Here is a 13,793-nt window from a genome sequence, read left to right as displayed (position 1 = left end):
AGCTGAGCATTTAAGCCCACTCTAATGTTTGGGGAAGAGGGACCAGTTCCAGTGTATGTTGCACTACATCAGCACTCTCATACCATCTACAGATTCCAATCCTTTCTACATGAGAAAACAAGATCCAGCAAGCTTGAGTGACTCCTTACCCCTATGTTTCTGAATTTGAGGGTAATTTTGCCATTAGATCTTTAAAAAAGCGTCCACAATTATTTCAGGAACAGAGATCATCAAGAATCAAGATAGCAAGATCACTGCAGGGAGACAGAGGAGGAAAGCTGTTTCCACAGCAGTATTGCCATGACTGTTGTTTCCTATAGCATCCTTTGGCTGCCTTCCACTCTATAAACACCCCTTCCCTTGCTCCTCCCTCCTTAGCTGTCCCACCTAGGAGCTATAAATCTTCTGATTCATGGCCTTGCAAGGGCTGCCTCAATTTTATGGGATCGTCAAGTCATTACTATGACTTACATAGCCAGGCTTGGAACACGGGTTCAAGAGAGCAAGTCCTTTGAACTGCATTCCCTGAGTCCACTTTCCATCCCATTATCAGATTGGTACTGCATAAAGGCCAAGTGGAAAATCCCAGTATGAAATGCACTCCTGCAGCTGACGTTCACATAATGGCTATGCTCAGAAAGGGTTTGGTGAGAGATCTCATCATAACCTGGCCTATGTGACATTGAGTTTAATCTAGTTGGAATTTCAGTATCTCAGGGTCAAAGTCTCATTTTTCATCTTGAAGGACTCATATTAATGATATAGCATTAGCCAGAATCAGAACTAGTTCTGCTTAGGCAGCCACCTTGGATGGGAAATCATTCAACCAGTGGTTCTGAGAAATGAACTGCCTCCAGGCCTTGAAATGAGGACCATTTGGTACTTGGCCTATCTACAGCAATTATACAGCCAAGGGTTGGGGATTCAAGACAGCAGAGTTATTTGAAGACATCAGGAAGGCCCCTGTTGAGTTAAAAGCAACCACAAACCCCCAAAAGCTAATTTTTGACAGTTTAAAAGCTTCCTTACTTGCTACAGTAGAATAAAAGTGTCAGTGATGGCTGCAGTCATCCAATGACGATGACCTTCAGCCACACCAGGTCCTGTAATGCACACATGTCCTATGCTGCATTGAGCAGAGCCTGCATTTACAGGCATCCTGGAGCACCCCTGCACACACAGTCCCCAGAGATCTGCAAACTGCTCATATGAACTATTGCTTTAACTTACATTTAGCCCAAGCAATCAGTGGCTCATCAGTTGACTTCTGGCTCTGATTCCTGATAACTAGAAGCATCTGACATAAAGAAAGCCCTTAGAGGAGGCACAGGGAAAGAAATAACTGCTCTAATTACGCTATGCAAAATGCCTTGGAGTGCTCCACTTCGAGGATACCCTGACTTCTCTGACCCCTTACAAGCATCAGAAAGATTTCCCGAGTTTAATGTGGATTGTTAGATTGAGACATAGAGGAAAAGGAACCAGGAGAACTCAAAATCAATCACTTCCCTTCAGCTAACCCATACCGGCTTGGAAGCCTTAGTAAATATTCTTAGCCACTAATGTGTCTTTATTTTGATTATACAGGAGGTAAATCATCCCCAAAGGTGATAGAAAACCAAGTCAGCCTGGCACATTTATGATGAATTCTTCACTCACGGTGCTAATGTAAATGCAATAGTCCTATTGCCATATCCTGCTTAGCACCTAAATACCATTTTCCTAATTTATTTCCATCATTTGAACCTAAGGACAGAGGAATGCTTTGAATTTTACATATGACGTGTTTCTTTCTGAGAAGGAATGCAGCCCATTTAACACTACACTAAGCATCTTTCGCATCCAAACCCCTTCTTCACAGGAAACATATATTGGTTTCTCCATCTTAAAAACATGGTTAAACTGAGGCTTGGAAAAAAGCAAGTGACTCACCAAGGTCAAAATGCATGTTAGGTACAGAGCTGGGGGGAGAAATCCTGACTCAGATTCCCAGCCTTCTGCTCTACCGCTTCCTTTCCTTGCCTACAGTTAGGAACAGATTATCTGGATGCCCCATTCAAACAAAAGGTGTTGAATGGAGACAACTCTGCTTCTTAAGGTGGAAGCCTTCCATAAGAATTTCTAGTTGTTCTTCAAATGAAGATGTATGAGTTATTACCTGCTATGGGTAATTACACCAGTAGACAAAATCCAAGCCTCCTGTATTGTATACCGCTCTCTTTTATAATTCACACTATTATCTGCTACCTGGCATCTGTGTCTGCATCCAGATTCACCATATTCTGAACACCCCTTTTTATAGCTATAAGGATGAGCTCAGAGCACAGCTCAGGCTCTGAATATTTGGAGTCCAGTTCATGCTCATCAAACTGGGAAAGCCTTTCTGTACTTCTCCATGCTGCTGAACAGCAAATTAATGGATTGTAATTAACACAGGAGGGTCACAGCTAATACAACTCCTTGTTTTTATTCAGTGTCTGGAAGAGGCCATGAATACTTGGATTGAGTCACATTTCTCATTTTTTCCTGTAAGTAGGAACACAGAGAACTGGACATGTAATCTCCTAATGCTCTGGTTTGTGCCTCCAGCTACACTTAATCCACAGATCAAGACAACAGTTTGTTGCTACTGCTAGCTGAAATCATTATAGTGGAAGTGACTGATGAACCTGAGAAGAGTCAGAACAAAGACAGCCTACAGTTAGAGCATTTTCTCCCTCTGACCTCCTAACCAGAGAAATCTAGATCCCATTGAATGGGAGAAAGTTAACCGGGAAGGGCAGCAGCATCCCTTTGATGGCAAAGCCAAGCAAGAAAACTAACCCTTCCAATGCAAGGTTTTCACTGGACCAAAACCAAAACGAGCACTCAGTTTGGTTATGCTTGAGACTGGCTTTTGAAATACTCATCTAGGCCTCCTGCTCTTTCCTGGCTCTGGATGCTGCACGCTGTGTCCTTGCACCTTTGCATGCAGCCTGGCTTGGGGAGGCCTCTGTGCTCTGAGTCATGCTGCTCTGCATTTCCTAATGGTCTCATGGGCCATAATAAACTATCGGCAGGTTTAATATGATAAGGAACAAGACAGAATATATTTCTGTCATTTTACTTACATGAAGAGCAATGAGTCTGGTCTCCCTGTCTCAGTCTTGTGCTATTAATAAAGTGCACGTGAGGAATACACAGATTTACAGCACGTGTGGAACCTGACAGCATAACTAGTCTCTAGCTAGAATACTTTCCATGCTGTGTGTCTCCATATAGCCCTTCTTTCTGGGACATGTGACCCAGAAATGTGTCATCGGGACACAGGGAGTCACTGGACTGACAAAAGGAATTCACAGGAAACAGAAGTAACAATGCTGTTTCTTCCAATCTCTCCATGAAAACATTAGAGAGACATGGAAAAGATACCATCATCCCACCCGGGCCCTGGTTTTACCTTTCATACAAAAGGCTTTTATGTAAAGCCATATTTTCCCCAGAGATTATTAAGAAAAAGGAGCTAAGAATCCACAGCTGTTGGTTTCTAGAAGCAAATAATCATTCCCATGCAATGGCTGAAAGGCAGACTTGTACCTAAAGCCTTACAACCGGCATCACGGACATTTATCATTGTCCAGCCACAATGTTATAAATAAAACTAAGCAGAGCCCACAAAGAGAACACACACACTGGATTGTAGCATTCTTCCACAACTCATAACCGAGGCTGCGGTCAGCAACATGGGGTGAGAAAGACATTTGGTTCTAAGTCATGACTTTAATCAGACAATTACTGGCATCTCGTGGCAACCTTCCACATTAAATGGATGTCCAAATTAGAGACATTCAGACTAAAGATGAAGCATCACAAAGAAGCTCTTTTGTCTAGAATAAATAGAACCAAAGCAGTCAAATGCTCAGGAAGATAACTGATACAACATTGTTCCCTTGGGCATCTTTGTTAGTGATTTACCCAGTGCGTTTTAAATGCCTAAAACAATGAAACTAGTGGACAAGCTATCCTAGTCCTCTGGGCATGAGCTGTCCCTCCTAATCTCTGCTCAGCAGGTCTCCCCACAGCCACATCTTTCTGCTGCCCTGCTTCTTCCCTTCAGCCTCCCGCTGGTGATTCACTGTAATCAGTGCAGCCTTCAGGATTTCCACCTCCCAAACCAGAGCATCCCCTGCTGCCACTGCCCTGACCTCCACTGGGCCTATTCCCAACTCCTGTTTCTGACTGTCACTCATGGTGCCAAATCTAGACTTGGATTGTCAGCACTTGGGGGTAAATCTCCCATTGCATGTGGCACGAAGCTCCTGTCTCACTGCCCCTGCACGCTGTAGGTAAGGATGAGCACCTGAACTGCCCAAAGGGATGATGGAAAGAAAGAACCACAGCCCTCAGGCTGGATTTGGTTTGAAATCAAGGGTAAAACTTCCACTGGCCTCAAGAGTGCTGGATCAGGCAGGAAGGGACTGATCCTGAAGGCCCTGAGTGCCTCTTGAAGGTTCTGCATCTTCTCTATGGTGAGAGATTTCATCTTCCCCTTTAAAGTCCTAAAGCAAACAACCCATTTTAATGAGAGCACGAAACTGCTCCAGCAACACTTGTTAGAAAGTTACCTGGCATGAAAGACACACAGCATAAGAGACCTTCGAGATGTAGGGGTCACCACAGGGTATTTTATCTTTCTCACCGTATTTTCCCCAGAAAGAATAAAGGAGACAGCAAATACAAAGTGTGATTATGCCACAGCAGAGGAAGGTCCCTGCTTATGGGAAGATGAACCTTTTCCACTGAAATCAAGTCATCTTCAAAAGATGACCGTGAGCTGCACTGCTGTGCACTCTGCAGAGTTGTGTATAATCTCTCCACTTCCTATTCAATGTCAGTATTACCCTTGTATTTTATGCAAAATATCTATACTATATATTACATTGTATATATATAAATATATATATTAAATTATATATAACATTATATAAAAAGTTATATATAATATCAGCTCAGCTGATCTTAAATCGTCTACGAGTCCCATTACTGATTAGAATAAGGAAGAACATCAATTTAAGTGGCAGGGGTTTTATTACATCAGACTGACAATGGATACTTCAACATAGAAAACAGTCAAACCATGCCTTGGATATAGTGTTCCGCTATCTGTGGATGGATTATCTGGGCCATGGACTGATCCCATGCTTTCCCAGACAGCTTTGGCTGTGTCACAGCCAGGACAGAGTCACACCTGCTGACAGTTCCCTGGTGCCTGAGGTTATCCCTGTGCTCTAAGGAGATGCTCTTACTGCGTTGTAAGAGATGAACACAGAGCATAGTTGCTGTCTCCCTGGCTCATGCTTTGTATTAGCTGCGGGCAATCCCCCCCGCCCTCTCCCTGCCCTTCTTCATGATGTGGGTATCTGGCTGCAGACCTCTGAAGGAGCAGTTTTGGTAGTACCACAAGGGTGGAATTATGAAAGGAGCTCGGTCCTACTAATACCTTCATTATAAGAACAGAAAGGCTGCACAACACAAAGCTTCTGCCTTCCAGACCCCTGTGTTTCAGATCTCACCCTGCATCCAGCTGACAATGCTGACATGTCTACACAGGCCAGGCTCCCTCCTGCACAGAGTTCATCAGCCCAGGGTTTGTCTGGACTTCAAACAGATTCTGGCGAGGTTTGATCATGCATAAACCAATGCAGCAGCTTGCAGAAAAGCAGGGTATAGGCAGCAGTGACCTCCAGTTCTCTTTGCAAGCATCCCCTTGCTCTATTTGTATGTCTGTTGATGAGCAACAGCGGGGCTCCAGGGTGCTGAGGCTCTCTGGGGGCTCTACAGCAGCAGGAACTCCTTGCTCAGTGGGGAGGAGCTGGGAGCCTCAGGCTAAAAGAACTGGCTGGTCACTATCCAGACCACAGGGATTTCAAAACATATGGTACCCATGGGCTGGATCTACTCACTTGCAGCACATTGCCTTCTCCCGGTGCCGGATCTACCCACTTGCAGCACATCATTGCCTTCTCCTTGCGCCGTCTATTCCCTCCCAAAAATCCCACAACTGCTTTTAGTGCGACTGAGCTCAGCTCAGTCAGACCATATCTGATACAACCATTCCATTCACAAACACCCCTTTAACTAGAGCCGACACAGCAGAGACAGACACCCTACTAAGCTGCACAAACACCTTCTCCGTGATGCATTCACAGGTATCCAGAGGGAAAGAGAGCACACACCCCTCAGGATGCAGCGTCTGACTTGGAGATACCTAAGAAAAGTCAGGCAAGGCAGCAGGAACATCCCAGACCTGAGGGATTAACCTGTTTCATTGGAGCTGAACAAGCAGCTCAGCACATGCAGGCGTGATTAAGCACAACACCACAAGCCTGTTTTACATTATTTATATATATAAACATATAGCACCTTATTTCAGGGTATCTCTTCTTACCAATACTATCCTCTATGGAAGATTGAAGAAGCGAGGCTTGTAGTCATTTGTGAACAGCAGGAGGTGAAGAGCTGGTAGGAAATGCACATCTAAGAGTCACCAGATAGCAGCAGATCCTTCCTTTCCCATATTCTACTTGTCTGATAAACCTGTTCCATCCATTACACTCTTATTTGCTTATTTACTTGGCTATTCACACTTCAGGTACACAAGGGGTTGTACTTCCTACTGGATGGAATTGCTCTGGGCTTCCAACGCAAAGTTGCCCCCCCCCATGCCCCGTATCAGCTCCCACACATTCAGGTCGGGACTGTGACTTCCCTGAAGTATCTAGTGATATAAATTCGTGGAATAAAGGGGGCAGGAGCCTTAGGCCACACATACGTGAGCATGGCTCCACAGAGATAATACACCTCAGCTCCAAGAGGCTGGTAACTGCAAGCTGTTTTCATTGCTTTCATCATTAGAGGTCTATATACGGGCTGGCAATCACGTGGCTTCCTGCAGCTCAGCTTCCCTGCTTGTAAACACGTGCCACAATTTCACTTTCTGATTGCTGGAAACGGAGAGCCAGGGACTTCTCAGTAAATTCTGCTCCTCAAAACAAGTCACAGCTATGGAAACGCTTTCCTTAACGTCTGCTAATCTTCTACAACTGCACTCTGCAGCCATAGCCTTCCTGTACAAAGCTTGGAATCGCTGGCATGAAGGTATGAGATTTCATACATGTCATTATTTAGCATAGAATCCAGATTGGTTTGGGTGGAAGGGACCTTAGAGCTCCTCCAGCCCCAACCCCTGCCACGGGCAGGGACCCCTTCCACTGGAGCAGCTTGCTCCAAGCCCCTGTGTCCAACCTGGCCTTGAGCACTGCCAGGGATGGGGCAGCCACAGCTTCTCCGGGCACCCTGTGCCAGCGCCTCAGCACCCTCACAGGGAAGAGCTTCTCCCATGGATCTGCCATGGGACTGCCCAGCTCCAGCACTGACCCAGCTGCAGAACAATCTCTATGCAGCAGTATGTATTTGCATAAGCTAAGAAATGATGGCAATATACAGGGAAGAGGAGAAGAGAGATGAGGAAAGCAACAAGTAAGATGACGCAAATTACATCAAGCTTGAAAGACCTTGTCAAGGCCTTATCCTGCTTTCCTTCCTGATAAACTAAAATGAATCCCACTTAATTCCAGTGCCATTCGTATCCAGACTCATGTGCGTGTCTGGCTGTCTCTAGGATATACATTAGGAAACTAATTAAAAGCACCTGATGGCATCAGCCAGATAAGGGTGGCTGACGTTCCCTCTGCAGCCCAAAATGCTGGAAAAATATAAATGAGGTTTTGTGCTGAGTCAGAAACAGCATCGCCTGGCCACTGCTATGGCCCCGGGATGTTTGCTTCAAATAGTGTCTTGATAACAAACTCATGGCACAGCCACATATGCAAATCCATACATAAAGGAGATTAGAGGTCACAGCTCCTTAGAAGATGCCCTGTTAATATAGAAATACAAAATAAGTCTGTCTACAAACAGAAAACATGATCCAGAGGAAGTTGGGGCTGTTCAGCCTGGAGAAGAGAAGGCTGCGTGGAGACCTCAGAGCAGCCTTCCAGTACCTGAAGGGGGCCTATAGCGATGCTGGGGAGGGACTCTTCGTCAGGGACTGCAGTGACAGGACAAGGGGTAACGGGTTAAAACTGAAACAGGGGAAGTTTAGATTGGAGATAAGGAGGAAATTCTTTCCTGTGAGGGTGGTGAGGCACTGGAATGGGTTGCCCAGGGAGGTTGTGAGTGCTCCATCCCTGGCAGTGTTCAAGGCCAGGTTGGATGAAGCCTTGGGTGGGATGGTTTAGTGTGAGGTGTCCCTGCCCATGGCAGGGGGGTTGGAACTGGATGATCTTGAGGTCCTTTCCAACCCAAACTATTCTATGATTCTATGAACTGATCTGCTTCTACAACTTTGCTCTGTAATCACCTATAGCAAGAACATGTAACAGTTTATTTTAAGGGTGCCATCACATAGATGAGCAGCAGTAACAGGAGCAATGAAGAATGAGAATGGGAATAGTTAGACTCCATGAGGGAATCCAATATTCCTGCTAGTCCTCTACAAAAAGAGTCCTGCAAAGAGGATGCCGTACACCTTGAGATGTTTGCAGGCAGTATCACATAACAACCCAAACAAATACAACAGCAAGAGACTGGAGATTAAGTGTACCTAAAGAGATGGACTGGGTCAACAACAGGGCTACATTAGTGCTGTCCTAAAGCCACCAGTTACGTGAGTCATAACCCAAGCTGGCCATGAATATCCTATAATATGCCCCTAAACCCTTTCTTTACCTTGAGCATGTGATAACTGTGACAATCTCAAGCACCATGCTGAGATCTCTACTTTCTTTCCTATGGGTTATTTTGCACACTGGAAAAGGGTATTTGGGGAAACGCTTGGGAATGTCAAGTCACATGTTCTAACGTGAGAAACCAGCCTGCCTGAAACGAGACATTCCGAGCTCAGCATTAAACAAGAGTTATCCGTTTCTTACAGGAAAACACACATAGCTTTGGAAGTCAAACCCATCTTCCACATGATCGGAGCAGAAACCTCAGGCTTGATGTCTGTGCATTTGACACAGAATACAGAAACCTCCGCGTTAGAGTTGAGCATGTTCCAATGGCTTCCAAATAGCCTGAAGGGCAGCTCCAAAACTAAAGGTAATTATGAAAATAAAACCATGAATTTCTCAAACCAAAGCCTTGGTTTAAACCCTGAAAAGAAACTTGTGGAGACTGGTCTAAGCTGGGTCGCTAGAACTGGGTATACGGGCTGGTTCTGCATCAATCTGGTCATGTCTGAAGCACGTCCGTGAACAATCTCTATGGCTTGTATTTAAGATACACACTTAGAAGCTTTAACTGAGTCTTACCTACAAATTCAGTCTAATCCTGCAAAATTAGGTGCCATCAAGAGCTCTCAGGGCCCTTGACACAGAGGCCTGAAGGTTAGACATCACTTTCTTGACCAATTAGCTGCTATTTCAAATAGCCGTGCAGGCTTGGCATGGATTCATTTAGTCTTAAAAAGGTTCATAAAGTCTTTACCTTGCTAGAAACAAGCAGAAACAGAGGGTTTCCTTGCTCACAAGTCCCTAGGTCTGCCTCACCAGGGGGTTAAAGTCTCCAGAAACCCTACTTCTCCTTGCTCCCACTCACACCACCACCCCCTGGCTTCCCCTCTCTTTACCATCTATGGGTCAATATTAGAGCCCCTGTAACAGCAATTAGGGCAAACAGACAATTTGCTTGTGCCAAATGGCCAGTGCTGGCTTGTGGCCCCTTGCTCAGCACTGGAGCAGGACCTGTCCCTCCTTCCTTGATCCTGAAAGACAGCACCCAGGAAAGCCACCGGCTGAAAAACCCTCCCTGCCTGCGAATAGCTCTCGACATAACACTACTAAATAAATATCACACAATGGTGTTGACTTTCCCTCTGCGCTGTACCTAGCACGTAGCCACAGCCAGGTATTGCACCACACACACCTTAACGTTTGCTTTTCGATGAAGGGCTGTGTTGGCTTCCCAACCTCCAGGCCCATTTCCCACCCCAAACTGAACCTGTGCTGCTGCTGTACTCCCTCCTAATAGCCCAGAATCTACTGCTTGTCTCCTCCATGCCCTGGGACTGTTCAAGGTACCCATTTCATGGTGCTGACGCTCCTCTTGGACTGATGTTAGTTTGGTAATGTAAAAGCCCACCTGGCTTACCAGGATCCTCTTTCTTTTCTGTGATTTCCAGAGGAGAGTTCAATAGGTTTCCACAAACTTGAGCTGTACACACCTTACCTTGGCCACATACTAATTCCACCAAAACCCAGCTTAGCTTCCACATCATGGTATCCAGCTCAGCACCAGGGGCTTCTCATAGAGCAGGGCAAGCACATCCCCCTAACCTCTTGGGAGAGGCATTTGACCTTCCAACTTCAGCTGTAAAACTTCACCGCAACCTTAAAAAGCCTCCATCTCTTCCCACCGGCACTGCTGAATCTTAGTTTTGCTTGGCAGATCCTGTTTTCCAGACCTCCCTCTCCTCGTCCCATACCTTTCCCTCTGGAGCTTTCCTTGCTCCCATCTCCCTAACCATCCTGGGCTCCTTTCCAGAGAGCTACTTTTAAAAACACAGCAGCGTGCTATAAACAGGCCAGCCCTGTCAGCTTTAAACCCCACTTGAGTCACTGTTTCCGAGGCAGGAGAGGGGAAAAAGGGTATTCCAAGGGGACCCCTGTGACGTGACCATCCATCTGCCTACATCAGCAGGTCCCAAACTCATTGACAGGCTCATGACCTCCCTTCCATCAGTGCTCCTTGGGGTTGTGACCCCAACTTTGGAAACTTCTCATCTGGATCAGTCAAAAGTGACGCCTCAACAGTGATTTTCCAGTCAGTGCCCTGCTTGTTTATGCTGTGATTACCCTGAAGTTCAGGTTTAAACTTGTCTCTTTGCTTGTTTGTAAGTCTGGAAAGAATTTCTGGGTGTCACTCAGCCGGCAGACAGTGAACTCCGTCACTTTTGACTGTTCTGGTTAGGACATTGATATCCCAACTGACCTGGTATGGCATTAAGCACTCGGCTGCAGAGTTCAGCCGTGCCTGGGTGAAGCAGGGATTTTCTGCAGAGTCTGGAAACATCATTGCCATCTCTCCTTGCACATCACAACCATTCAGATACAAGTTATTAACCCAAATCAATCCTTATGCAGTAACATGGCTTTATCTACAGCATCATACACCCTCCTCACTGCCTCCCACACGCGTGCGATTGGACGAACCCTGTTCTGCACATCAGTTTGTCTTTCTCCTTATGATCATTAAGAACATGTGGTTAGTGGAAATTTAACATGCAGATTTCAGCTCTGCTTCGTCATCTTTGCTCAGTCATAAAAGGGAAAATAACAGCAAAGTGGTTTGAACAGATCTTGGAAAGCCACTGCTACGAGTGCTAAACTTCCAGAACATCAGCAATGTGGATGTGCTACGGCTGGTCCTGCTTTGGAATTTCCCTGGAATTAAAATAATTGGGACTTTATTAGCTGCCCGTTTCTCCTGTTTTCACAGCACATCCCTGCTCAGCCCTTGTGTCTCTGTAGTCATGGTTCTGCTCCTGCATTAAAGACCAGTTCCATTAGCTTTGCTGCCCACAGACTCTCTCTCCCCCGGTACTCTCTAAGCCTAAAGCAGTTGTTTGACTTCCTTTGACCTCAGTATATTTCAGTGTTACTGGCTTTCAATTTAAACAGCCAAGAGATATCTGCCTAGACACACCGGGCTGGAATCTGGGGAATGCAAAGTGGAAGCTTAGCAGTAGCTGCAGCACCTGGGAGCAGCCAGCCTTCGGAAAACAGAATAGGAACGTGGAATCTATGGGTATGAAAGGACCCACCGCCATCCACGAAGCTGAGGGGGGGTTCAAGTTGCTGAAGGCTAATGGAGGAGACAGAGAGGAGAAAGTCAGTTGGGGTCTGTGGCTTTGCATCACTCGGGCACATGTGAGCACACGAGGCAGGGGGGTACAACCCCTTTTTGCAATTATTCAGGCTCCACACAAGGTTTAAGCACCTGACTTTGGTCGCTGCCAATAAAAGAGATTAGGCTGAAAAGGTTTCAGCATGAAAGGCAACCACTGAAGCCAACATCAGGGCTCCTCTTGCCCTCAAATATGAGGGCAAAGCCCCACGGCCTGGCAGTGCAGGCCAGCAGGGGAGGAAAACGAAGTCAGGCTTTGTTCGAATGGAGCGTGCTGAGCGCCAGAGCACGTCATCAGCAAGGAGAAGCTCCTGTTAGAGCCTGCAGTGATTTGCATGAGAGCATCATTTGTTTGCCACTGTACAGCTTTGAGAAGGGCTGCCGATCCCCACTGAACTATAGATGGGTTTCTCTTTCTTCCTGTCTTTCGTTGACACCCTGTGCTTCTGAAAGTGCACCAAGGTTTGCTTTCCACCTTCCCTTGTGCCATTATGAAATGGAAAACTGGTGGAGACATCAAAGCCATCAAGCTTCAGAAGAACAGAGAATAGAATATTCTCTATTAGAAGAATATTCAGAAGAACAGAGAATAGAATATTCAGGAGAATAGAGCACGCTCTGGAAAATCTCTGCCTGAGACTTTTCCAGTTTCAAGCAGGGGGATCAGAGGACTGGAGATTGCAGGTTTGGAGGACATTACCTGGTGGATTTTTGCCTTCTTTTCTTAAATACATATATTTGGATTTGCTTCAATTAAGATGGGATTAAAAGCTTTGCCAGAGAGGATGGAGCACTGGACAGATCCCAGATCTGCAGACACTAATCCAACCTCATGGCTACAGAACATGTACCTTCATGACTAGTGATCTGTGGGAAGGAGAAAAACTGTACTGTTAAATGGAAAAGAGACATTAAAATCAACATAATCTTGTCATCCTGGTAGTGCACATTACAGAAGGACTGGTGGTCCCCAGCTCTGCATAGACTAGATGGAACTTGGTAAGAAAAGAAAAAGCAGGTGAACAAGCAAAGATAAACCCTCCTTTTGAAGAAAATGCCCATTATCAAAGGTTCATGGCTGAAAAACTAATTGCACCATAGCCATTAGAGCTACACAGTGTCTGCATTATCAGGTTCGACTCCCCTTTGATTTATCAAACACACAGGCTCTTGTTCCCATGGTGTATGTAGCACGCTTTGAAGTGCCTGCTTCATATCTGGATGAAGTTCTCCTGTACAGGTGCAACATCTGTAAAACATCCAAGAAAATACAATGGGGCCTTGTAAAAGAGACTCCCCCATATTGGAACGGAGCTTCTTCTCTTGCAGATTACAAACCTTCATTTGTGTGTTTGGGCTGATCCAAAGAAACCAAGCAGCACATGGAAGTGTTGGTAGATTCAATCTTATCAAAGACATTGAGGGGGTTTTCTGGTAGCAAGAATGTTTTATTAATCCAGTAGAAAATGGCACTGGCAAATATGTTTTAGAAGAAGTGGATGTCAAAGGCTAAGGGACTAGAGTTCAGCTAGATCTCCATCACAGCTTTCAAAGATGCATATAATCATAGTGGTTCATATCATTACATGTTCACAGGGCTCTCCTACCACTGCATAGACACGACTTCAGCAGATATCCCTAATGTATATGTTTTAGACATCAGGGTACCAAAAGGCCTTCCCTGAACAAGAGTAATCTGGGAAGCAAGGAAGGTTGGGAAGGTGGGTAGAAGATGAAAGCGCTTTTGAAGAAAGAGAAGCCTTGCATACAAGCTGCAAAGCTAGGGATGAAGAGCAAGTCTAAAGTGAACTCTGCTGGCCGCTGACAGCCCTCTCAGAGGAATGAGA

General features: G+C 45.6%; 1 protein-coding gene and 1 long non-coding RNA gene across 6 annotated transcripts in view; one reads left to right on the top strand and one right to left on the bottom strand.

Annotated features, from left to right (window-relative positions):
* Positions 1-13,793, bottom strand: part of SLC6A6 (solute carrier family 6 member 6) — a 163,686-nt gene that overhangs the window by 107,880 nt on the left and 42,013 nt on the right. The window contains exon 1 of one of the 5 annotated variants that reach the window (XM_065687496.1): positions 6,403-6,819. The exons of 2 other annotated variants lie outside the window; for them this stretch is intronic. The gene's annotated coding sequence lies outside the window, so the exon portion shown is untranslated. Of the gene's footprint in view, positions 1-6,402; positions 6,820-13,793 lie in introns of those variants that run through there. 2 more of the 5 variants (XM_065687495.1, XM_065687500.1) reach the window with 2 other exon arrangements.
* LOC136018349 (uncharacterized) lies at positions 6,826-9,180 on the top strand. Its single transcript, XR_010614369.1, has 2 exons — positions 6,826-7,137; positions 8,975-9,180. It is a non-coding gene; the product is annotated as an uncharacterized LOC136018349 (long non-coding RNA).

Source organism: Lathamus discolor, chromosome 7, assembly GCF_037157495.1.
Source record: "Lathamus discolor isolate bLatDis1 chromosome 7, bLatDis1.hap1, whole genome shotgun sequence".
NCBI classification, from domain to species: Eukaryota; Metazoa; Chordata; class Aves; order Psittaciformes; family Psittacidae; genus Lathamus; species Lathamus discolor.
Note: the sequence above shows the minus strand (reverse complement) of the source record. Positions and strands in the feature narration are given on the sequence as shown.